The 27630-nt window shown below is 42.3% G+C and overlaps 1 protein-coding gene across 1 annotated transcript in view; it reads left to right on the top strand.

Moving 5' to 3' along the window:
- The window catches only part of Adarb2 (adenosine deaminase RNA specific B2 (inactive)), a 564895-nt gene that overhangs the window by 387873 nt on the left and 149392 nt on the right, over window positions 1-27630 (top strand). The gene's annotated exons all lie outside the window — the stretch shown is intronic.

The raw sequence follows: 27630 nt of genomic DNA, 5'->3' as shown, positions 1-27630 counted from the left end.
GAAGGAAGGAAGGAAGGAAGGAAGGAAGGAAGGAAGGAAGGAAGGAAGGAAGGAAGGAAGGAAGGAAGGAAGGAAGGACCTCTCCTGGTTTTGGCAACACAGTGGTGAGTCTTCTTAAATTTTTTTTATCTTTCCTGGTGATACTGGGGTTCAAACCCAGAGCCACTTGCATGACAGACAAGTGGTCCCCCTGAACTGTACCTCTAGCCCTGTGGGTCTATTTTCTTTTTTTATTTTGCTTCATTAATTACACTTTACTCACTTTGTATCCTCCCCCTATGGTTCCCTCCCTCCTCCCCTCCCAATCCCTCCCTTCCTCCACCCTCTGCCTGCATGCCCCTCCCCAAGTCCACTGATAGGGGAGGACTTATTTTCCTTCCTTTTGATCCTAGTCAATTAGGTCTCATCAGGAGTGGCTGCATTGTCTTCTTCTGTGGCCTGGTAATGCTGCTTCCCCCTCAGGGGGAGGAAATTAAAGAGCAGGCCAATCAGTTCATGTCAGAGACAGTCCCTGTTCCTATTACAATGGAACCCACTTGGATACTGAACTGCCATGGGCTACATCTGTGCAGGGGTCTTAGGTTATCTCCATGCATAGTCCTTGGTTGGAATAGCAGTCTCAGGAAAGACCCCTGTGCTCAGTTTTTTGGGTTTTTTTTTGTTCTGTTGCTCTCCTTATGGAGTTCCTGTCCTCTCCAGCTCTTACTATTTCCCACTTCTTTCCTAAGATTCCCTGCACTCTGCCCAAAGGTTGCCCATAAGTCTCAGTATCTACATTGATAGTCTGCAGGGCAGAGATTTTCAGAGGTGGGTCTATTTTCTTACAGGAGTTTACCTTCACTTGTTCAAGGTGCCTTTGTAGCACTGCCTGTGTCAAGAACTGTTCTCACACCACTTAAAACAACCTTATTCTGCCAAGTTTTATAATTGCTTGCTTATGCAAATTATCTTTTCTCTTATCATTCTAAAATTTATTTGTAGGTCTCTCTAATGTAGTCAATACAGAAAATTATTTTTATTCATTTTGGGCATCAATCAAGAAAAGAAACACTTTACATAGTTAAAAGGCACTTAGCCCCGTGTGGGATTCATCATAAGTACTTAATAACTACGAGTTATTGCTGTGATCACCACAATCATGACATCACAACACCTGGAATAGAATCCCTTATTTTGCCTTTGGAGACAAAGAATTTGTAAAAGAATTTGGGGTGTCATCAAAACCCAGATACTGCTCAGTAATATGTGTGAAGAACATAACGGGATCCTTCACCTTGAATAATGACTAGGTAGCTCATTTGTTTACTTATTCATTCATTCATTCATGAATTCTTTCCACATATATTTGACTATAAACAGGCATGAGATAAACACCCCAGCAGATGATCTTTGTGTATGCGCACGTGTGTGTGAGTGAGGGTGTGTGTGTGTGTGTGTGTGTGTGTGTGTGTGTGTGTGTTTGCAACACATGCAAGTGTATGTGTTTGGGTGTGTATATGTGTGGGTGTTCACACACGTGTGTATGCATCCATGTAGAGACAGTCAGAGATCAATGAGGGATGTTCTCTCTATCGTTTTCCACCTTATTTTTACCTATGCTTATTTTTAATTATGGGTCTATGTAGAGGGTATGCGCATGACTTCAGTGGTCTCGAGTCCCAAAGAGGGAATCAGACCCCCTGGGCCTGGAGTTATAGGCAGTTGTGAGGCAACTGATGAGGGTGCTGGGAACGAATGGAGCTCTCTGCAATAGAAACATGCACTCTTAACTGCTGAGCCATCTCTCCAGCCCCTCTGCCTTATTATTATTTTATTTTATTTTAATTGTTTTTTTTTTTTTTGGTATAGACTCTGTTGCTCAGCAATTCGGCAACACTAGCCGACCAACATGCCCCACTGATCCTTCCATCTCTACCCCATGAGTGCTTGGATTACAAGAACAGGCTACCGTGCAGAAAAACGCAGGATTTTAATGTGGAAGGTGATGATCCAAACGTGGGTCCTCATGCTTGCAGGACATGCAGTTTATAGACTGGGCCCTCTTCCTGGCCCTAAGATGTCCTGTTTTTTCACAAATCCAGAGTGGAGGGAAAAGACACACTAAGGCCTCACTGAGGGATGGTAGATTTCCCTGCTCTGGCTACCTCTTATTCTTTCATTTAACCTCCCACATTTATTGCACATGCCATAATCCCTTTAAGGAACAGGTGGGAGGGGGTAAACCATAAACGTCATCAGTCTTGCCTTTCAGCTTGAGCTCAAATAAATGCATAGCCCCATTGAAAGCAAAGTACTAGAGAAAAAAGCAAGATCAATTTCTAAATCAATCCTGGTGCATTTACTAGCAAGAAACTCTATGACCTCGCTCCTGCTCTTTTCTATGCCTCTTTTTTTTTTTTTTTTTTTTTTTTTTTTTCTGTCCTGACTTCTTCCCATTCTACTTTTTTGCTACCTGGAATCAAACTTGCAGAACATCCATGGAAGCATTATCCTCCCTACTGCCTGGACTCAGGCTGGGCAGAAGAATGAGCCCCTTCTGAGAATGTCCATGACCTTTGGCACGACCTTGATCAGCTCATTTCTCTTGCCACCATGTTTGAGACAGCCGAATTAGTGATTGTGGGCATGCCCCTGTTGCTGTTTTACTCCACCCCAACCTGATGCCACTTTGCAGAAAGTCTGGAGCTACCCCCAAGGCCCACAGACAGCCTAGGATTACCTGTTTACTAGGAAGCCCCCCCCCCACTTCTGCTTCCTACTGTGTGAAACTGAAGGACATCAGTGAGTTCTGGCTGTGATGCCTTCTTCTTTCATGTTGTCAACTCTGAGCTCCCACGACGGAGAAGCCAGGCAGCGCTACTACTTTGTAATAGTCATTTGACCCCAGAATGCAGCACATCCGTTAAAGCCAGGGCTGCTAAATTATTTCTCTCTGACAGCCTGCTAACCACTCCGACTGGATGATGAAGGGCACGGAGCGTCTCGAGGGTTGCGGGCCATTCATCACACCACAGCGGTACAGCCATGCCAGGGGCTCATTATCCTCTTGCCTCAGCCCCCTTGAAAAGCGCACCCTGTAGCTGGGTGGGGGCCAGCACAACAATGGGAATCAGGGCTGACGAAATTGAAAGACTGTCCTAGGTAAGGTCTAAGTTCGGGGCGGGGGGGGATATGAAAAATAAACTATTCCAAGATTCACCATAAATGCTGTTCTGTCTTCCTGCTCAACCTAAACCCTTTTCTTCTAGGAACTGTGTTATCTTCAAACCATTGTCCATACATCATGGGGCCTCTGACTATAGATCACAGAAGTCCTAGCTATACACTGTGGAACCCCTTGTCTATGTGTCATGTAACCTCTGTTTCTACATATTGAGGCCTTTATTCATAGATCATAGATACTTCATCTATATGGATCACAGAAACTCTATGCACAAATCGTGTACCCCCGTCTACACAAAATGGAATCCCTACCTATATATCAAAACCTTTCATCTATAGATCATGAAACTTCAGGAAAACTATTATCTATGAATTGCAGAATTCTCTGTCACATACACCATGAGCCCCCGTCTATAAATTAGGGGACCCTCCGTATTCACATCATAAAACCCCATCAGTACATCTTGGACCCTTTACCTATATTTTGTGGGCTACAAGCAATTCATCACAGACCGCCCATGTAACCATCATGAACACTTCTTATACGTACTCTGTGCCCCTCATCTAGGGAGCAAAGAATCTTTCACTTACAGTTCATGGATTTCCCTCCTTATCTATATATACACTGTAAACACACCCTCACCCTTCCAGGGTGTTCAAACAAACACTTGGTTTCAAAGGCACCTTGACTCGAGTTTTAGGTCTAGAGGTTGTGTCCTTTCATGGTCCTTGTCTGACTGTTCTGTTAGCATTAGCATGATGCAGCACACCAAACATCTTCAAAAACCTGAAGAACAAAGAACTTTCCACCTCCCCTGAGCAAAGACAATTCTCCCAAAAGAGTTTGATTTGAGAACCTTTTGTAGCAATTTCTAAAACTTGGGCACTGGCACCAGTATTTAATTTTGTCTGCCCAAATTTCCATGTTCTGCCCCATACAAGACAGTCTCAAATTGCAGGATGGCAGAGACTTGCATGTTGTTGCATAGAAGATGACTAGATGTAGTTTGTTTAATGCTTTAACCAAAGACTAGCATAACAAACAAGGATCCAAGCCATTCTAGTGGGAGTTCTCTTAGTTACATGATAGGCTTTGAAACAAATACTCCATGTGTGTCAGTGCTTAGGAATATCAGGAAAGCATGTTTCAGGTGCATCTGTTGAGACTGGTGAGGTAGCTCGTTCAGTAAAATGATTGCCATGCAAGCTAGAAGACTTTAATACATCTCCAGCAACCATGTAGCAAGACAGGCCTATGTGGGTGTGCCCTTGTAACACCAAAGCTTGAGAGCCAGAGATAAACTTATCCCCAGGTTTGCTACCAGTCATCCTAACTGAAGTAGTGAACTCCTGGCCAGAGAGAGACCCTGTTCCCTGTGGTCTGAAGAAGCATGAAAGAAGATGTCCTAGGGGATAACAGCTGAAATTGACTTTGTTCTCTACATGCATGCCACACACATGCCTCCACACACGCACACAATTCAGCTGAGAATCTACCTGAAAAATTTAATGGGTTCTAGAATGGAGATGGGGAGTATACAGGATATATAGGATAATCCTGAAGACTTAGAACCTCTTACACTTTTGCCCTTGAGACCCACAGGGTATGTCTGAATGCATGATGACAGTTGCTGAGCTCACAAGCCAAAGCTCCAACCTTGTTGACCTCCCTAAAGAGGAGGCCCATCAGAAACAGGACAAGAGGCCATATCATCGCTGCAGCCTGGGGTTTGAAAGAGAGTTTGTTAACATGATGCTCGCAGCAAAGGTTCAAGCTGCAGTTGTGAGTTCATCAGACTCTAATTTTCACCACTTCCTGTACCTGAGATCTGAGCCTTAGGCAGAGTGACAAAAGCCAACATTCATTAGTGTCTTTAAGGCATGGAGCAGATATAAGTATGTAGGGTTTACTATGCTGCTAAAGAAGTTTAAAGTCCTGGAACTCCATAATCAGCCTCTGAAAATGACGGTGCCCGCTGAGAAATAGCCAGGAGGCTCTGTCCAAATCCTTCATGTTTTATCTACAGTTGGTACAAGACCACTGTAGGCTAACGTGGCTAATAGTAGGAACTAGGATCAAGAGCATGAGAATAAATAAATACTCATTACCTAGAAGTACCATCATATGAAATGATAAGTCACAAGGCCCACTTCTCACCGCCGGCATGAAAATATCTGAGTTCACAAAGCAGAAATTCAGCAAGAATGCCTTATTATTATTATTATTTTTAGCAGTTCTGTTGCTCAAAAACTGGTTAGGAAAAAGAATAAAGTACATCCCAGGAAAGCGAGCTAAAGAAAAGTTAAATTTTTCCTATGCACAGAGTAAATCTGAAAAGGGGATTAATTGGCTTGTTTGCAGTTTTCTCATTCACCCATTATTTTCTCATGTTTTTAAATCTCCATATCAAGTGGATTACTGTTTATGGTGCTTTAGAAAGGTTTAGTCAAAGCAACTAAAATAAATGTTTGTTTTTTTTTTTTTAAAGTAAGAGTGGCAGTACCTTCTAAAGTAACTCCTAACAGCTGGCTTGAACAGTCAGGTCTATAAGAGGGCCATCTAAGGAAGACTGCCTGCAGCTTCCGGTGTGTAAAATTAGCAAGAGCTTGAGATAAGGGTGTGTATGCTTCAGAAGGATCCTTCTGACAAGAAAGCCCAAGGATCAAATGTTAAAAATGCATGCATTTCTTGTCCCGCAATGATCTCCCTGTGCAATGCACATAAATTGTTAAATAAATTAGTCATGTGTGTAACCATCCCTACTTATCCAATAACTTTTGATAACTCTGTAAGTTATGTAGTGAGAGAAAGAAGATGACTTTTTTGAATCATGGTTCTTCCTGGTTTGAAGTTAACTCCTGTTCTTTTATTATTATTTTTTAAATTAATTACAGTTTATTCACTTTGTATCTCCCCTGTAATTCCCTCCTTCCTCCCCTCTCAACCCCCCCCCCCCTCCCCCATCTCCACCCATGCCTCTCCCCCAATCCACTGATAGGGGAGGTCTTCCTCTCCTTCTTTCTTATGCTAGTCTATCAGGTCTCATCAGGAGTGGCTGCATTGTCTTCCTCTGTGTCCTGGTAAGGCTACTCCCCCCTCAGGGGGAGGTGATCAAAGAGCAGGCCAATCAGTTCATGTCAGAGACAGTCCCTTTTCCCATTACTATGGAACCCACTTGGACACTGAACTGCCATGGGCTACATATGTGCAGGCGTTCTAGGTTATCTCCATGAATGGTCCTTGGTTGGAGCATCAGTCTCAAAAAAAGACCCCTGTGCCCAGATTTTTTGGTTCTGTTGCTCTCCTTGTGAGCTCCTGGCCTCTCCAGGTTTTACTATCTCCCCCTTCTTTCATAAGATTCTCTGCACTCTGTCCAAAGTTTGGCTATAAGTCTCAGTATCTGTTCTGATACCCTGCTCTCTGTAGGCTCCTGTTCTTAAAAGCCATGATGTTTGATTTGTTCGTACTTGCTTTAGAAATAATGGAGGAATCTAAGACAGAGGTGTGCATGGTTCTTTGATCCAGAATCATGGCACTGTCTTAAGAATGGGCTTTTTGTGAGCTGGTGAGATGGCTTAGCAGGTAAAGGCATTTGCCAAGCAAGTCTGCCAACATGTATTCAAACCTCAGAACTTCTGTAAAGATGAAGGAGAGAAATTGCTACTCAAAGTTATCCTCCATGGCATGCATACACAGAACTCTTGTATGTTATACACACATATGTGCTATGGTAAATAATTTATGTTTTAAAAAAATAGGATTTTCCTCTTAATTTGAATCACACCTGAAAGGTCTTCTAAAATAAAATAAAAAAAAAACCACAAACTGACGCCTTTGATTCTTCTTGGAAAACTTATTCAAAGGCATACTTCCTAGATAACAGTTTATGTTAAGGTGTATCCTTTCCCACCAACCTCCCTGCGATGGTTCCAGTCTCTGAGCAAGGCATGACAACCTGGTAATAAGGTCCTGTAGATACCGGTTCATCCCAGGGAGTCAACTTGTTTGCCTGCACTCATAAGTGAACATATTAGGGGAAAAAAAGGCAGAATTTAATCAGGTGGCTTTATTTTTTGAACACCTCTGTCCCTCAATTTGCCCCTTCTACATGCTCTATTTCCTCAGAAGCAGCTAGAATGATAGTGAGATGTCATTTCATTGCTACTACATGTGGAAAAATAGCTTTGGAAAACACCTGCTGGTCCTGTGAGATGTCTCTGAGGATTGAAGGCATTACTGTCAAGCCAGTCAACTTGGATTCTATCCCCAAGAGCCATATGGTGGAACTTGTCCTCTGACCTCCACACAAATGATGTGTCAAATGTGTGTGGGTGTGTGTGCACACACACCACAGTAAACAAATAAAATGTATACAACTTTAATAGAACATGTCTTTAATTAGGCATGGAAGACCTTGTAGATGCTTAACACTTTTGTGCGTCTATACAATGTATATATCACATTTATTATCCATGTGTACAATATATATTATGCAATGTATATACAGCATGCCCTATATCCTTATATATGGTACATGCGTACATTCTACAAACAACATATACTGCACTGTATTCAACATGCTCACACAGTATACTGTGCACTGATTCAGTAGCGTCTACTTTACTTCTTACTAAAACGTGAATGATGAAACTTGAGTACAAAGATTTAACAAAGCATTGAAACCTGATGCTCCTACTGAGTTTGGAATTAAACATTGGGCATGTAACTATTCATCAGTGAAGCAGTGGCTACAAGCCAAGGTCTGCCAGTTGTCTCCTTTCATGGTCATGACTACAGAGGACGCTCATGGTGGTAGCGACATAGTAGCTAATATTTATTAGGCACTTTCTATTGACTCCATTCTGGGTTTACAATACAATATCACATTCACCTGAATGAAATCCCTGCACTAGACACTAATTATGTCTCCAGCTGAGAGATGACTGTGCTGAGTCTATTCTGAGGCACGTAGGCCCCTGACCTAGACATTGAAAGTGAGAGTCTGATTACAGAAAAGTCCAGCGCTTAGCTTCAGTAGGACTGAAGTGTAGTGGCCTCGTCCTTAAGACACCCGTCACTCTCCCGCTTTCCAGTGACTTCGTGGCCTGTGAAGGAAACTGAGCACTCTTGGTTTAAAAGAAAGTTTATGAGTTATAAGAGCAAGTCTAAAAGGAATTTCTGTTAGCTCCAGAAGGAAAAGTTACTGTGATCTGACAAAAGGAAAGGCTTGATTGTGTTTGCAAGGTCGTAGAGCTCAACCATGTACAAGGAGAGGTGAGAAGCTGGAGTGGGGCGCGCGCGCACACACACACACACACACACACACACACACACACGTCATGTTCCAGCAGGTTGTTGATTTTGAAGTATACGGAAACCTCACATGCCCACTTGGGCAGGGGGAAGCCTGGAGAAGGTCAGAGCTCTCAGCCACCCTCATGGATAAATTCCCATTAAGAACTGTCCTCCTGGCTCTCCAGGCTTCTGCTGATGCCTCTGTGGAGCAGTGAAGTGCAGGCAGCTCGCCAAAGGCTCCCATTTGAGACGGTTGCTTTTTTTCGGCTTAAAGTGTACAGCTGTGCTAGTGTAGACAGGCTCTCTGGGGATGGGCGGGTGGCCCCTTCCTTTGGGATTCATTGTTTCACTGGAAAGGAGAGCGACAGCAGAAAGAAGATGGCAAATGGTAAAGTGCCAACATGTAAATGAGCCAGGGAAAGAAAAGAAGAGTATCCAAGAGAAGAGAAAGAGTGTCCCCAGTCACCAGAGCTAGAGGGGGGTGACAAAGAATAGGAGCAGGGAGGGGCCAAGGCCAGTGGATTTGCCTTTCCAGCCCCAGAGGGCACCTGAGGGAGATCCCACTCCTCTGAGATCTCACTCCCTCTCCAGATGCAGTCAATACTTTCTGCCTTCTCTCTGGCATTGGGGTAACTCGGGCTACTTTCATTTGCAAGCTTTTGTGAACCCCTGGCAGAGGCTAGGGAGATTGCCTGAAGAGAGGTCTCAGGCTGAAGCAGAAAGTCTTCCCAGTACTGCTTGGGTTAGCAAGGTTGCATGATGGCAAGAAGCTCAGAGCAAATCTGGAGTCAGATGTGGAATCTGGATATTTACTCCTGAGCTTCACAATCCTTAACTTTTGCTCTTCCTCATCTAGCTTTTTGTCCCTGGGCAAGAAATGGCAGAAAGCAGTTACAATGTAAGTCTTGTTGCTGGGTTAGAGCAGTGGAATTGAATAAAAAGAACAGAATTGTTTGTGCAAATCCACAGGCCAGCAGTAGGGAAAAGGAAGAGGCATAATTGGGGAGAGTACCGCAGACTGATCAACACACAAGGCAGCAAGCCCAATGGCAGCCCAGGCACCAGGAGCTCCCCTGCAAACTCTACTCTCTGGCAAGTTCAACAGTGGTCCCAGAACCTGCCCATCACTTTGGACAGTCCAAGAATGACAACAGTATCTTGAATACCTATGGACTCAAAGGTGCTGCGGGATGATGGACACCTGTTCATGTGCAGAAGACAGGGTTCAAGCTACTAGGCAACATGACTGTCTAGAAAACCTCCCATCCATCCTCGATTAACTTTTTGAAATTATTTCAAAGATGGTTTAAGGGAGTTTAGACATAGTGGGTAAAGGAAGTGTTCTCACCTTTAAAATACAATTCAGTAGCTTTTCTCACCCCATCGCACCTCAATACACTGTGTACCCCACACTCTGTAAACTACTGCTAGGGTAGAAGTGCAATCATCCTGTGAAATCTTAATTTCATGTGTTCCCAAGCTCCCCAACTCTTCAATTATTCTGAGACTATTCTATTGCATGCTTAGTGTCCCTGATATATACACTAAGTGCTTTGCATACAAATGATCTCAGGGGAATGACTTTGTACAGGTTACAGGTCAACAATCATTGGTTTAGTTCTTGCTGTATTCCAGGTCTAAGTGAATTGTCCAAAGAGCTGCCAAGGATGACACAGATTATGGGCACAAGGAGGTTAGAAATAAAGTCCTGGGCCTCTATCCTATGTACTGTTCAACTCCATCTGGTTAGATGATGCAAGGCAAAGCTGCTTATCCATGGTCAGGAAGTGGATATGTAACTGAGAGGAGTTAGCTAGTCTTTCTGAGCCAGACTGTATGCATACACTCTCTAGCTATGGAACCTATGTCTTCTTAGTGGCCAGGACCTCTGTCTGTGTGATGGGTGATCATAGGAGCTGCCACACAAGAATGGTCAGGAGAATCAAGTTGGTTGGAACAGGGATGAAAACAGCATTTGGTATCTGCAGAGATGGCTCTGATTCTTAATCCAGGGGAAGCTACAGATATGCCCCACTGGTGGGAAGAGAGGGAGCAGGTATTCCAAAAATATTTAGATGAAGACTTCCAAATCATGTTTTAATGAAACAAGCTATCTCAGAGGCCTAGTGTTGGTCCTTAATTTAATTTTTAAAAATCTATTTTTTATGTACATTTGTTGTTTGGCATCTACATATATGTCTATGTGAGGGAGTCAGGTCCACTGGAATTTGAGTTACAGACCACTAGACAATTACAAACCATGTGAGCTGCCATGTGGGTGTTGGGAATTGAACAGGGTCCTCTGGAAGAGCAGCCAATGCTCTTAACTGCTAAACCATCTCTCTATCCCCCCTCTTTCTAAACCATTTCTGGGGAGTAAGAGAGAAGTGGAGCTGTGTGGGGGATGGGGAGCCAGGACCTTGATGACATTTGGCCATTCCTGTGCCTCAGTCTTCCTTTCCTGTAAAATAAAGGGCTGCTTAGCTATCGTTATCTGCATAAGATGGAGCTCTGGAGTTGGCCGACATTCTAGCGTGGATGAGGGAGAGGTTCATGAGCTCCACAACCTGCTGAGGAACTATTGGCAGTATGGCTGCTGGGGAGAGGGTAGTCATTTTTCTTCAGTGGTGCAGCCATGAGTAAGTTGCCGATGCTCCAGACTATAACCCCACACCCGTGATCATGCAAGCACCCCTAATTAAACTCAGTGACTCGTTAAAAAGTGTGAAATCAGGAAAGGAGCCTTTCTCTGAAGAAGAGAAGGTCCAGATAAAATAGAGGTGAAAATAGTGTAATATATAATTATTATATATTATATAATATAAATATAGAGGGGAGGGAGTTAATCAAACTACATGTGTAAACTTGTCAACTAATAAATTAAATATCTTTAAGTAATAAGAAAATAAGGAGTGTGATTGAATGTTTGCTTAAAGCTCTCACATTCTAAAAACAACAACAAAATTCTGGTACAAGATGTCCATATGTCAACATGATGTATACAGTATGCCAGCAGCCACAATTTGATAATATTTAAAGAGCAGCAAACACAAAGGCATCCGCAGGCTGACAGGCAATCTGCAGAATCTTGCCACAAACCAGAGTTTATATTTCTCACGCGAGTGGTGATTTTCATTCAGATCTAGAGTTCTAACACAAGGAGAAAACTGAGTACACTGGGCAGCCAGGAAATGATGGGGACACAGTGCTTATCCTTGCCAGACAGGGGTAGGCCAAAGCAAGTGAGCTTCGAGAGACCTGCTGTCCCCAAGAAGTGTTCAAAGGGAGAAGTGGGGACACACTGGAAAATCTTTGTACTGTATACAATCCTATCCTCACCTCACCTGAAAGGCTGTAAGAGTCAGAAACTGGCTTAATGTCAAGTCTGTTTAAATATGTGGCACCCAGAGGCTGCTCAGGCCTCGCTCAGACACTCTTCAGTACTCCCTCGGAATCTTCCAAGACACTGTGAAGCACAGAGACTCCGCCATATTAAGTCCCAGGATACAAATCTTATAATCAACTGCCGTCACCGTCTGTGATGCATTTTAACTAAGATACGGTGTCAATTTATGTTCCCCTGGGCTGAGGGTTTCCAGTATCTATATGCACAGTTCCGTGAAATCATAAGAACCGGAGTGCTTTGAGACCCGCTCGGGTAAAAAGAGCTCATTATTGCCAGATCCCAGTCCCAGACTCCCTCACCCTCACAAACTTGTCATATGTCTGTACATCTCAGAGCCTAATGATGTCTAGATGGTGATAAACTGGAACGCGAGTTTCTAACAACAGTGTCACAATTAAACATTTCTAAAATGCATTTTTCTAAATTAACGCACTCAAGGGAATTGTGGATTCATCAAGTACTCAAACTTAAAGGCAAACAGACAAAAGTTCCTCTGCAAACACCAAGTACAAGAGAGAGGGTTTATAATGCAAGGTATTTCACTCTGGTTACAACTTTAATCAATATGGCGACAAAAGCCCTCTTTTGCCTGCGGCACGAGGCTTCCCCCTCCTTGCAGCTTTGATGACTGTGACTCTCAGGATGCAGGGTTGGAGCTGAGGCTTTATTTGGTCATCTAAACTGAAAAGGCAGAGTGAATGTTCCAGTAAAGTGCATGCACTAGCTCACAGTAGCATCTGCGTTAGTGTGGATTTCAGTGCCCAGAACCAGGAATGTGAAGTACCACAGAACAGCCCAGAAGGAAGCAGGGGGTTGCAAAAAGGAAGCCCTTAGCAGTTAGAACTGCAAGGTGGACACCCCTGAGAATCTTGTACTTCCAGCAACTTCATTCTCTCACCCACTGGTCCTTCACCCTGAGAGAATCTTGAAAAAAAAAAAGGCAGACTAGTTTAAGGTCAAGCCTATTTGAATGTGTTCCATTCTGAGTTTCTTTGTACCTCACTCAGCTACTCTTCAAAGGCCTGACTCGTTCAGGACATTCTAGAGAACAAGTACACAGCTGCACTCATCCTGCCTGCCCTTAAAGGTCAGAAAGCAGCCCTGAACTGTCCTAACAACCGGGGCATCACGGAACACATCCCGGCCCTTGTCACAGTGGCAGCACTTGCTACACTCCCTTCTCATGTGAAGGGACAGGTGCGTGGAGCTTGGAGCTTTGCCCACATCAGTTCCCAGGAGTCCCCGTGGGAAAACATAGGAACAATCAGGTGAGCTGTGATCAGTCTCATCACTTGTAAGGACACAACACCAAAGAGGCCACAGGTAGCTCAGTCTTCAAAAGATTGAAGAAAAGCCTCCTTGGGACTCAACAGACTTGAAGTCTGCGTTTTGCTTCACTTATGAGCTGGATGCCATGGAGTAATTTCCTCAAACTCTCTGAGTGTACATAATGACCAGCTGTCCTAATAGCATTTGCTGTGAGCATCCAGAAGGTCACATGCACCAAATTATATGGCAGTTTCTCCAGACTCTGTAGCTTTGCTCACTATGGACATTCTTCTGGACCCAATGGGAGATAATTATTGTGAATGATGATGTAAGAATCACTTTCCTAAGCCAGGGCCCAAAGCAAAGTCAAGTGTCCAAGTCATAAGCAGAGTTAGGAACATCACCCACTGCAGCCCTTACCCCGAGCATCTGAGAAGTCTCAGCTCCTCCCCAGACTCCATTTCCTATATGAAGAGAAAGGGTGCATTGGACTGGAAGGCCTCCTTAAGAAACTGCCCCATCTTGAGGGGCATCTCCAAAATGAAAAGAAAGAAAAGAAAAAGGAAGGAAGGAAGGAAGGAAGGAAGGAAGGAAGGAAGGAAGGAAGGAAGGAAGGAAGGAAGGAAGGAAGGAAAAAAAGAGAAAGAGAAAAGAATAGAAGAGAAACATTCCATTGGATTTTTTTTTTGCCCTGGCATTTAGCCTGAGCTTCTGCCAGCATTCTGAGTTAAGACTTAGAAGGGAACCTATGTGAATCTCAGTCCTAAATCCATGACTGACCCCTTATTTGACAGTAAGCCAGTTAGCTAACCTTTGTGTGATGTGGGAATGGTTTGAGGTAATATCAGCATCTGTGACACACTTGTTGCACAAGCACGAGGACCACAGATCAGATCCCTAGAACCGTGCACTGACCATACCAATACTGGAAAGCAGACATGTGGAGCCCTGAAGCTCGCCTGCCACTCAGTTCTAACCAAGTCTGTGAGCTCCAGGTTAAAAGACACACTCTGTCTCACAAACAAGATGGAGAAGTGATTGAAGAAGACACCCAGTGTCAACTCCTGACCTCTGCACACATCCGCACATATGAACACACACACATACACACACACACACAAACATATGGTTAACGTCATGTTTGTTTTAATAGTAGATGAGACACATTCAAAAGGCAAGAATTCATGAAAAATAAGATTTGACAGTTACTGTATTGACTTTAACTACTTGTCTTGAAAGTGGGCAAGTGGAAAAAGGAAAAAGAGAGTGGATACAGCTCCCAGGAGGATAGCCCCAAAACTTGGGTATTACTTGCTACTCACACTTTCTAACTGCCTGTTGCAGTTTGATTCTGGTTCAGTTCAAGCCCAAGTATGCATGAATGAAACATGTAGCAATTCCATGATTAAAATAGTCTGAGACATAAAAAGGAGCAGTGAAAGAAGAGAAAATGATCATGAAAGAACAACAGTCAGCCTCTAGAAAATATTGTGAGACAGGTAATTCTCTGGGTATGGGGCTATTTTGGCTCTCACTGTGTTTGGGAACACAATACACATAAAATATACAATACACACAAATTACATGGACTTTTTTATTTTGTCCATGTTGACCTCTGACTATCAGTCCATCTTTGTCATCTCTGTAAAAAAAAAAAGGCAGAATACAAACAAAGATGCCTGAGCACATCCTGCTCTTGACTAAAAATGGGTACCCAGGGAAGAACAGACATGACAAATTGAAAAATTCCATGGACCCAGGAAGAATTATTTTGGAACTCTCAAAATTTATATAAAAAGTCAAATCTTTGTAGACGGCCTGTGTTTGTTCTCCATGTTGCATTCTCCATTACCTTATACACCTATAGGTGTATGTCGCATATGGACCCTCTCTTTCTTTTCATGTTCCCAAGGGACTTCCGGTGCCAAGAACCCATATTAACACATTCCCATTCCCTCTGCCAACAGCAGTCACTCAGCTTTTTAATACTAGAAAAGTTCTATTTCTCAAAGGAAATATTTATTGATTTGGACAATTTTCAAAGGTTGGCATGAATCCATGATAGTCTGGAATCACTGATATTTCTACTTTGTTTGGTTTTGTTTCATTTTCTATGTCTGGTTTTAATCCTGTTGTAATCAAAGAAAAAATCAGTGTGCATGAGGCATGGAGTAAAGAAAAGAACAGAACACCAAAAACACCATCAGAAATTCTTCAAAACTCTGTTTTCAAACTTAAAAAAACTAATAGAAAGAAGGCTGTTGTTGGATTTCCCAAACCAAAGTGTTATCTGGCAGAAATGTGACACCTCCTCTCCAGTGGCTTCTACTTACTCTACAGAGATGGGATCAGTAGATGTTATGGACAAACAGATATGTCCAAACAGCTGTGAAAGCATAGTTGCTGTGTTGCCTGCTCCTGTAAAAGGCAAATTTGGCCAAGTATTTCAATGGGACCTGGTCAGTTTAGAAGAAGGGCTACTGCCAAGGAAAGAAGATAGATCAGCATCCATCTACAGAGAAGAAGGAAGGAAGGAAGGAAAGAAGGGAGGGAGGGAGGGAGGAAGGAAGGAAGGAAGGAAGGAAGGAAGGAAGGAAGGAAGGAAGGAACCTGTACATCCTGCCATGTGATTAGGTAACTAGACTAAAAACAGGGCACCCAGGGAAGAAGAGACATGACAAGAAAAAGCCCACGGAGACTGGAACAGAAGATATTTCAAATCCAGGGTGCGGGGCCCTGTGGGACTGCTCTCCTGGAAAACTGAACATGGAGGAAAGTCAGAAATGTCAACCCCTAAGGTACCAAACTTTTATTAACAAGGTGAACATTGGGGTGAACCAGCTGGTAGACCCCCCAGTCATCACTCTCTGCAAAGGAGAAAACAGCCCATCATCCATCACTGTTTTCAAAACCCAGGACCTGATTGGCTAAGAAAGGAGAAGATAAGCAATCTCTTTCAACACGGAAGTCCGTCCTCCATTGCATCTACCAGTCCTTGCTGCAGTTCCAGAAGGCTCTCTTTGAAGTGGTCACTTTCACTTTCACTTTAGACTTGTTTGGAAAACAGATAAAACTGTCACGAAAAATTTGAGAACTCAATGTCCTGTGTTTGGGGACAGTCTCATCTTATTTTCCTTTTTCCCCTCCTTCGTACTAGAATTGAACCTAGAACCTCCTCATGTATGCTAGGCAAGTTATATCCCCAGCCTTTATATTTTTAGGCAGAATCTCATGTATAAAAAGCTGGCTTCAGACTCCCTGTTTAACAGAGAATGACCTCCACTTTCCATGTGCTGGGATTACAATCATGCCCACCACACCCCGTGTATACAGTACAGCGAATCAAACCCACAGCTTCATGCATGCTAGGCAAGCATTCTACCAACTAAGCCATATCCTCAGCCTTCTACCCACTCTTTGTTTTCATAAGTTGCTTTGGCAAACACGTGTTCCTCATACCTCAGCCTCCTGAGGAGTTGGAGATAGAGGTAGGCTTCTCTGGGCCCAGTGAAGGTCAATCTAAATAAAGAATTGACCACCGCAAAAAAAAACCTGTGTCATTATAAACCATTCCTCCTATAACTAAAAGTACCTGGTTTTCTTTTTTCCGTATTTTGCCTGAGTGGGTTTTCTTTTAATCAAATGGCTAAAGCTGAACCTTTTATACAACAGAGATCCAAAGAACAGAAATTAGAAATGGGGAAAATGATTTTTATAAATGAAGTGTATCTGAAATGTAGTTATTAGAGACTCGCAGCAGTGAATGGTGGACGGTCATTTGAAACCCAGACACACAAGAAAGCTAAACTTTTGGCTGAATGGATTTAAATATATTGAGATGAACTTCTGAAGTAGTAAAGAACTGAGTACTGATCAGCAGCCATGAGTGAATGCACAAATGGCAGCCATGTTTTTATGTGTGCCTTGTTTTTAATGAACTGGCCACACTTTGGGAAGTGTGTTCTTCCTCAACTTTTTTTTCATATAAATTTCCTTTTTGTGACTACATAATAATATAATCGCATCCACCATTGATCCTAATTATAAGCAAATTGTAGAGACAGCAAATCTTGCAACATAAGCATGGAACTCAGGGTATATGTTACCTAATTTGAAGACTCCATAAGATTACAACCTGGAAGGAGAATTCTAAGGTCACTTTGAAAATACAGAGCATTCCACCTTTGTACTCCAACCAGCTACCTTGAAAGATTCTATGACTCACTCTTGATTTCTCCTGATACTTAATGAAAATTAAATAAAGCTGAATTGGACATTTGTATAGCTGGAATAAGTCAAATAAAAGAATGATCAAACCCATTCTAGAATAATGTCAAAGATGTGATGGAGGTAGAAAGGAACCAACACTAAAAAAGGGTGAGGTAGAGAGGACCTGTTATTCCTCTGTACACATACAGTGGCCCTGCCTGTATGATACAATACAGTAGACTGTACCATTCAACCAGTTTATACCAGTTGTCAACGGTATCATGTCCTATAAAGTATGCGTGTATTCCTTCGCTGAAATTGATAGCAGTCATAGTCAGTGTAAATACTGCATGAAGTTGGTCTGATTAGGCTATCAATGTTAATGTTGTTATTTCTCCCAAAACTTTAATTTGGAGGCACACACGTATACACCCCTATACCAGGTGATATTTTGAATAAGCTTCCATCTGGAACTACTCCATACTTTCTCTTAGTAATTAACTCAGTTCTTGGTTGTGTCTAAAATAAACACAGAACCTGGTGGTTTATGCCCATAATCCCAGCACTAACGAAGCTGAGTGAGTATTATGAGTTTAAGGCCGCCTTGAGCTACATAGTGAATTGAGGTCAGCCTGACATAGCAAGACTCAAACTCAAAAATATCACACAAAATTTAAAAATAGACAAAAAGTAAATTACACACAAAACTTCTAAACGGAAGAATAAGCGAAATTTTTGGAAGTTGGTCTAATGCTAATTACTGGCCCTGAAGATCTAGTTACTGCCAGCTGGAGCCACCCATCCTTGTTTGTATAAACCTGCCCAAAACATTATACCTGGTTGTTTCATTAAATGCCCTATATCTGGGCAGGGAAGAATGGGATAGGCATGGCTAAGGTTCCCGGGCTAGGGACAGAATCACAGGAAACAGACAGACAGGAAGAGAGGAGGAAGGAGGATGCCATGATGGGTTAGCATGGAGAAAAGAATCCATCTGCTCCATGAGGAAAGACTCCAATAATGTTGTGGAAAGGTCCAAATGAAGAGTACAAAAGTACCATGGGATTATGAATGGAAGGATTAGTAGTAGTCCAGATAGGAAGGATTAAAGTGGATGGCATTGGCTGAAGGCTGGGAGATGGATGGTGAGGATATTAAGAAAGTGTATGTGAAATATCTGCCCAGCCCAGGTGTCTGTGTCTTATTATTTGTGATATTGCCATGATAATCGTAGGGCTAATAATAATAAGCATTTGATAGCCCAATACACGTTTTAATTCACTACAACATGAAATATCATATATTTGCTCTAAAATAATTCAGTTCAATATGTGCATACCTTTTTTGATATGTTGAGTCATTGTCCCTTGTATTGTCTCCCAGTGTAGGAGATGGCATACACGCCTTAAAGGTTATTACCGCTGAGAATTACTGATGAGGACAAGAAGTAATGGGCTAAAATATTCTTTCTAGTGTCATGGACAATAATAAAACTTCTCCTGACATGGATTAAGGAGGTGCAATTTTTTTCTACAGAGAAGTCGCATGGTCTTCTGAGGGTAAGTCAATGGTAGGAAATGTCTTTTCCATGAGGAACCCCTCATAATTCATGAGCAGCTAAACCTAAGGAGTTGCAAAGGTCATTCTTATTTTATAACAAGAAGAAATATCTAAGGAACCTTTAAACCCTTCATTTTCCTTGCACAGCCGCACAGAACCCATACATCATAATATAGAATAATCCACCTCTCTGCAGTAAGGATATCCATTTAATAAATACTGTGGGTGGATGTTCTCATGATGTATTAGTAATTTTGAAGAATACAGAGATATTCAAGAAATTCAGTAATACCTCTTAGATCCAAAAAGTATGAATTAAACACCAAGTGTTTAAGACCCCAAGGAAACAAATATGATAAATTTGAACTCCCAGTGAACAGGAGAGACAGACATGAGAATAACCACACAAGAATGAGATAATTGCTGTGGTGGGGGCATTACTACATTCGTTAATCTAAGTATTCCAAAGTGAGTAAAGATCTAGATGTATTACAAGCTCTTCTTGTTTAAAAAAAAATCTCCTGCTGGGAAACCCATGGTAAATTGAAGAATAATTCTGAGATGAATTGGTGTTGGATTCTTGCATTCTACAAATTTCAATGTTTGCTTGTTGGAGTTTCCTGAAGTAGGGGACAAGTTTAGAAATCACTGGGTTTTACCACCAAATTATTTCTGAATAAGAGCTAATTGTGTTTATATTTGTTGTGGGGATATATAGAAACAGTCTGTGAATGTTGCTATTCACCACCACAGCCAAATGAGAAGGCATACTTAGTACTATTCAAAGCCAAATTCAATGTGAAGGCGCTCAAAAGGCGGTTTGTCTGGAATTCAAACATGCCTCTGACTTGCATATTCTAAACAAAGTAAAACAAGCAATGAGCTAGCTGTAAAACAATAAGATGATCAGGATGTACAAATTTGGCTTTGATAGCTTCTGAAATCTGAGAAAAGTTGCAGTCTCTTCTACTTAGACAAGAACTTGCTTATTTTTGTTTGAGATACATATCAAAATGGTCTTCGGGTTTGAGAAAAACATAAACGATTATCCAACTTTGCTCATTGTTCAGCCAATGGCCTGTGGTCAAGTCTACCCGAAAGGAGATTGGCCTCCACAAATGCAACCATCTTGTCCTCCCTCTATTCATCAACCACCTATCTGTACATCCAGGAACTCATCTATCCCTTCCATCACCCAACTTTTTCTCCATGTATCTATCCTCTATCTGTCCATCTATTCATTTCACAAACGTTTATAGTGAGTCCTCTTTTCTAGCTCATATGTCAAGTGCTTAGAAGACCCAGAGAAGTGCTTAGTATAAAGTCTTGTCCTTAAGAGATCCACACAATCTAATCAAAAGGTTTCCCACATACATCTCAGTAATGCTCTTCATAAAATTTTTATCCTGTGTTAAACTTCTGTCACTGTGGGAAAGTGCTGGAGATGATCAACTTAGAAGGAATAAAAAGCCACTGGCTCACAGTTTCATGGATTTTCATCCATCATCATTCATTCCATCATTTGGGCCTTGACACATCAGAGCATCATGACAAGGAACATGTTATGGAACAAAGTGGTTTAGCTCATGTCAGCCAGGAAGTAGAAAGAAAAGGGAGACCCTGAAACCCCAGTATCTCCATCAGGGACATGCCCCAGTACCCTGATTTTCTTCTACTAGACCTGTTCTCAAAAGTGCTGTCAGCTGTGGACTAAGACATATATCATAGGTCTTTGGAGACCGTTTAAGGCCCAAACCACAACAGCTTGGAAGAATGTTTAAAACTACAGATACTGAGCCCTTATTACAAACTAAACAAATGAGAGCTTCTCGGGATAGGTTTTTAACAAATCCCGCAAGTAATTCTTACTTGTGAAATTTCAGAATTCAGCTCATGGAAGGGTTTGAAAGTTGAGCAAGTCATGGCAACACATCTGGTGGTGCTGTGATTGAAATGTGCTAACACTGTTGTCACAGCACTTGAGGAAGAAGGTCAACCAGAAACTGTACAAAGAAGACCCATCGTCAGCCACAGTCATGTCCCTGACTCAGGTGCTTCCCCGGGAAATCATACACATACTTTAGACATCTCAAACAGGCCAGAGAGATCAATCAACAAGAAAAGGCACCTGCTGGCAAGCCACTAGACCCTAGTTTGATCCCTGGAACTTACATGTTAGATGAAGGCAGCTGATTCCTGTAAGTTGCCCTCTGTTCTCCATTTGCATGCATTGCCAGGTACACACACACACACACACACACACACACACACACACACACACATGCTAAATAAACAAGTGTAATTTTAATATTCAAACATTAAAATACTAAGTTAAGTTGTGGTTTGGGGATGAGCCTCAATTGATAAAGTACTTGTTTAGCATGCACAGTGCCCTGATTTCAATCATTTACATGGCAGCACACACCAGTAATCCCAGCAGTCAAGAAGTAGAGGCATGAGAATCAGTAGTTCAAAATTATCTTTAGCCACATAGCTAATTCAAGACCAGCCTTGAACACATGAGGCCCAGCCTGTCTCCATAAAAGAAGTGGGGGAGCTAATTAATTTTAGCTCTATGCTAACAGATTTGACTTGTGAAACATAATTCCTTATAAAAGGAAATCTTTACCTTAATGATCTGCCATGAAATCTTAAGGAATCATCTGGTAAAGTTATGAATTTTAACAGAAGTGTGTGTGTGTATGTATGTGTGTGTGTTTGTATAACGTATGAAGATTTTTAGCTGCAAATAAGATTAATGTGTGTAGGAGTGTGTGTGTGCGTGTGTCTATACAGATATGTGTGTGGATTTTTGTCTACACACATCTGTACACATGCATAGGAAATATGCCTACTCCTAAATCCTATGAGGCACACAGCGATGGATCTGTGAAGCTCACGCCCGACACCTGTACTATCAATGCTCCTGGCACCAAAACCAATCACAGCCATCGAGGCATTTGATAAAACATTTTCAGATGCATTTGACCAAAATGCTGATCTCTTTTATAGGACATGTCATCAATTAATCCATTTTCTACATGTAACTAAATACCTCCTCCCACCAAATCAGCCCCTTTTTTGTTTCCCAGTCCCCAGCCGACACGCAACACCACTCAGAAAGTTCCAGGCGTGTTTACCCTCATTGTGCTTGTGGTCTCATTGTACCAGCTTATTTGAATAACTGCGTGTCTTGAGCACTTACGTTGCACATTTTACTTGTGTGTGTTTGTAAAAAAATATGGGAGGGCTCTGTGGCCATTTGCTTTGAGAGACTTTTGTTTTTCAGCTAGAGATTTTTGTTTTTAATTTTAGCCATCAGGTCTGGACTGACAGCTCCTAGGGGCTAGCAATCACTGTCACATTACAGGTAGTCTGATAGAGCAGAGGCAGACAGCACGGAGATGAGTTGACAGCTTGCCCCTTTCTATCTGGTTCTGCAGAGCAGATGGCAGCCTGAAGGCAGCAGCTACCTGTTGCAGCACGGCCAATGTCTCCCTTTTGCTTTGTTTGGGTTTGAGATACACTGCATGAACACCATTGCCTCTTCCCCCCGCCACCACCTCCCTCAACCCCCTTCCTGAAGACGTGTTGTATCCTTGGTGACATTTTCCATGTTATATACTACATGCACACACAAACCTGCACACACACACTGCATGTACCTACTACACACGCACACATACACGTGCAGATTGACTATACACTATATCCCATATAGTCACAGAGAACCATACTACATAAGCATTTTACTTATTTCAAGAATTGTGTTTTATTATGAAAAAGAGAAAGGTATGTAGGATGTGAAAGAAAAAAAAATATGTTTGAGGCAAAAATAATCATCCTCAAATTAGTCTGGCCTTGCCAACAAAGCAAAATAGTTAAGACCATGGACTTGGAAATCCAGCTGTCTGAGCCTAGGTCTTGGCTCTATCCTTAAACATCATATATGTCATTTGGAACATTTTATCTAAAAAACTTTGTTCTGTAAATGTGGGACTACAGAACACTCACCTCTTAGGATGTGGTAAGGAGAAATGGACAGTGCCTAGTACCCTTTGAGGTGCCAGATCTTCCACAACAAAGCTTCATTTGGTGCCCAAAGATTGTGTAACATGGAACAATTTCAAACCAGGCAATTATGGCATCAAAGTGAATTAAAACCAAGAGAAAAGCTAGTAAAAAATTGAGTAAACTCAGCTAAGTCTGGAGTCTGGGGCACTTCTAATGATCTTGGCAATTGAATGAGAAACAGAGCAAGCACTTTTCCTTAATGAGCTTGGGGACTTATGTGCAGACAAGGCCACTCACAATTGGAGTTGCAAATCAATAGCAGAAGGCAGGCAAGGGACCAGGATGTGGCTGTTTCCAGTTGGGGCTTCTTGCCCTCCCATCGTGCTGCAGCCCACAAAAGTATCTCTCTCTCTCTCTCTCTCTCTCTCTCATCTGTCTCTCTATGTGTGTCTCTCTCTCCTGCACTTCGAATGCTGTCAGATACGTTATTTTGACTTGATAAAATAGTCTGTTGTGTTAATCAAGTCACATGCAGCTTTGGGAATTTTTGTCTCAAATAAATAGATGTGCCTTGTCCAAATAAACCATATTTATCTACTAACTAGTATGCTGTGTCAAGCAGATATAGTCATGGAATCAAAATCAGTCAAAAAGCTGACAAACAGGAGTGGGGTGGTGGGAGTCCCCTGGCATGGGGATCTTGTCTGATACTCCTTCCTTTACATCCCATTACTCTCGAGGGGTAAATGCCTGCCCGAAGTTATATTGAAGTCCTTTGTATTCTTATCTGGAGATATCAAAATTATGCTAGTCTTTGTGGTAATAATTCTTATTAATAAATAAAGGCATCCTATGCCTATTAGAAGCTGTATAAACAGTGCTCTTCACTATTAGATCCATTCTGTCCTGCCATGCAGATTTAAGACGTGCGTGCGTGCGTGCGTGCGTGCGTGCGTGAGTGTGTGTGTGTGTGTGTGCGCATGTGAAGGCCAGAGGTCAACTTCGGGTGTTCCTAGTGAGACATCCTCTACCTTTTATCTGTTTTGTGACAATCTCTCCAAAGCATGGAATTGACCTACTAAGCCAGACTTTCTGGACACGAAGCCCCAAAGATCTGCCTACCCCCACCTCCCTCAGATCACAAGCATAGCCACCAATACCCAGCTCGTTTTAACATGCGTGCTGAGGGCTGAACTCAAGTCATTGTCTAGTGAGGCAAGCACTTTACTGACCGAGACATCCGGCCAGGCCCCAGGTTTACAATTCCTTAGGTTCAAATACTTCTGAATCAAAACACAGCAAACCCACGCCTTGTGCAACCCAACAGTGGCAAAGTATCATTCCCAAAATCTTTCCTTACCACGATGTCTCAAGTATAGGAGAGTTCTGAAAATTCCCCCAAAAGAAATTATTCCAAGTGGACAGGCCCATACTGGGTTACATTGCTTGTGAAAGTTTCCCAGTTATAAGCTATGTAGATGACCTGTTGCATAAAAATTCAGTGAGGGCTGGAGAGGTGGCTAGTGGCTAACAGCACTTGGAGAGGAGCCAGGTTTTGGTTCCCAGCACCCATGGAGCAGCTCACAGAATCACAAATGTATGCGCACACACATACATAAATAAATATTTGGAAAAATGGAAACTTCTTTGGGGTCTCTAATGTCACTTTTTCTCAATTAGTTTTATTGGTATTTAAATCAGGTAACACAAAATATAACCTTTTAAAATGTCTGATTTAATATTTTTTCAGTATATTCCCAATGCAGTTCAATCATCGCTATTATCTAACTTTAGAACCTTTAATTACCTCCAGAAAGAACCTGTTATCATTTTGTTTCTCTCTTGGTTCACAACTAATCCTTACCCATTTCTGTCTTTATGGATTTTCCTGTTGTGGGCATTTCATTTAACATGTGATCTTTAGGGCTGGTTTTTGTTTGTTTGTTTGTTTGTTTGTTTGCTTGTTTGTTTGTTTGTTTTTCATTTAGTGTTTAGTTTTCAAAGCTCCTCCCAGTTATAAAATGAAATCTGACTTCATTCCTGTTCAGTGCTGAGCACTATTCCATTTAATGAACATACTGGATTTTGTTTACCTGCTCATCAGTTGATTCTCCCAACATTCAGGTTGTTTCTATTTGGATCTACTAGGATGAACAAATGCCAATGTAAATATTTCTATGTGTCATTTAAAGTGGCTCTTCGTTCTCATTTCTCCCCTGATACGTACCTACCGGTGGAATTATGCAGCTTAATATACTTAGCCTTTTGAAAATATTCTTTTTCTTCAGGCTGGTTACATCCCTTTAAAATCCCGCATGTAAAGTATGAGGACTGCAGTTTCTCCACACCTTTGCCAGCACATAACCTCTGTCCACAAGAGCCATCCTAGTGCAAGTGGTTTCTCATCATAGTTTTAACTTTGCCGTCTTCTGCCTAATGCCATTGAACATCTTGTAATGCATCATTTGGCATTCGTATACCTCCTCAGAGAAATATCTACTCAACTCTTTACACTGTTTTTATTTGAGTCTCTTCATTACTGAACTGCAAAATTTCATTGTATATTCTGGTATTGAGTATCATAACCAAATATATGACTTCCAAAGATATTCTCCCAATCTGCAGATTGTCTGTTCATTTTCTTTCATGGAGTCTTTTGCAATGTAAAGCTTGTTTTTATAGTGTGGAGAGAGAATCAGAAGATAATTTGCATTAGTATATTCTTGCCTCTACTTTGTAGACCCATGGGATTGAACACTCAGGTCATCAGGCCTGTCAGCACGTGCCTCTATCCTACTGAGCCATCTCACCAGGATGAAGTTTTTAATTTTGTTCCTTATTTCTGAGTTGGATTCACCCCTCTGGTGTGTTCTCTCTCTTTTAACTAATTAATTTATTTACTTTACATCCCAAACACGGTTTCCCCTCCTTCCTCTCCTCACAGTCCCTCCCTCTCACCTCGCCTCCCCACAGTCCTCCAGTCCTCCCTTCCCCTCAGAAAATGGGAGGTCTCCCATTGATATCAACTTGCCTTGGCATATCAAGTTGCAGGAGGACTAGGTTGGTCATCTACTGTTGTGGCTAGACAAAAAAATCCCAGTGATCCAAGGTGGGCAACCCAGTCAGATCCAAGCCCTGCTCCTGCTGTTAGGAGTCCAACTTGACAACCCAGCTTCACAACAGTTACATATGTGCAGGGGCCTAGGTCCAACGCATGTATCCTCTCTGGTTGGAAGTTCAGTCTCTGTGGGCACTAATGAGTCCAGGTTAGTTGACTCTATAGGTTTTCTTGGGGTGTTCATGACCTCTCTGGTTCCTTCAATCCTTCCTTGCCCTCTTCCACAGGATTCCCCAAGATCTTCCTAATGTTTGGCTGTAGGTCTCTGCATCTGTTTCCATCAGTTACTGGGTGAAGCATCTCAGAAGACAGTTGTGCTAGGTACCTGTCTGCAAGTATAGCAGAACATCATTCATTGTGTCAGGCAGGGGTTGGTTCATTCTCATTGCATGGGTGTCAAGCTAGGCCAGTCGTTGCTTAGCCTTTCCATGAATTTCTGCTTCATCTTTACCCCGGCACCTCTTGTAAGCAGGACAAATTGTAGGTCAAAGGTTTTATGGCAGGTTTGGTGTCTCAATCCCTTCATTGGAAGTCTGTTTTTGGTTGCTGGAGATGGCCGTTTCAGATTTCATATTCCCCATTGTTAGGACTCTTTTAAAAAAAAATTCTTTATTAATTACACTTTATTCACTTTGTATCCCCTCTGTGGTTCCCTCCCTCCTCCCCTCCCAATCCCTCCTTTCCTCCACCCTCTGCATGCATGCCCCTCCCCAAGTCCACTGATAGGGGAGGACTTCTTTTCCTTCCTTCTGATCCTAGTCAATTAGGTCTCATCAGGAGTGGCTGCATTGTCTTCTTCTGTGGCCTGGTAATGCTGTGCCCCCTCAGGAGGAGGTAATTAAAGAGCAGGCCAATCAGTTCATGTCAGAGACAGTCAGGACTCTTAACTAGGGCTGCCCTCATTGACTCCTGGGAGTTTCCATTATCCTAGCTTTCTTTTTTTTTCCTTTTTTTATATTAATCACAGTTTTTTTATTTTGTATCCCAGCCGTAGCCCCCTCCCTCATTCCCTCCCAATCCCACCCTCCCTCCTTTATCTCCCCCTTGCCCCTTTCCAAGTCCACTGATAGCAGAGGACCTCCTCCCCTTCCATCTGACCCTAGCTTATCAGGTCTCTTCAAGTCCTAGGTTTCTAACTCATCCCAGAGATGCCTCCCAAAAGTCTCTCCCAATACTCCCTTTGCCCATCATCTCCACCCCCAGGTTCTTCCTCCTCCCCTCCCCAACCCCTCCCTCACCCAATTCCCTGCCTCCATCCACCACCACCCACTCTATGTCTATTTTATTTTCCCTACCCAGTGAGAATCAAGCATCTCCTCTTGGGCCTCCTTGTTACTTAGCTTCTTTGAGTATGTGGATTGTAGTATGGTTATCCTGTACTTTCTGGCTACTATCCACTTATAAGTGAGTACATACCATGTGTGTCTTTCTCGGTCTAGGTTACCTCACACAGAAAGATATTTTCTAGTTCCATCATTTGCCTAAAAATTCTATGATGTCCTTATTTTTAAAAGCTGGTTAGTATTCCATTGTGTAAATGTACTACATTTTCTTTATCCATTCTTTGGTTAAGAGATATCTAGGTTGTATCCAGTT

Source organism: Psammomys obesus, unplaced genomic scaffold (genome assembly GCF_907164565.1).
Source record: "Psammomys obesus unplaced genomic scaffold, mPsaObe1.curated_primary_1811, whole genome shotgun sequence".
Classification (NCBI taxonomy): domain Eukaryota; kingdom Metazoa; phylum Chordata; class Mammalia; order Rodentia; family Muridae; genus Psammomys; species Psammomys obesus.
The sequence above is the reverse complement of the archived record's forward strand: the minus strand, read 5'-3'. Positions and strand labels throughout refer to the sequence as shown.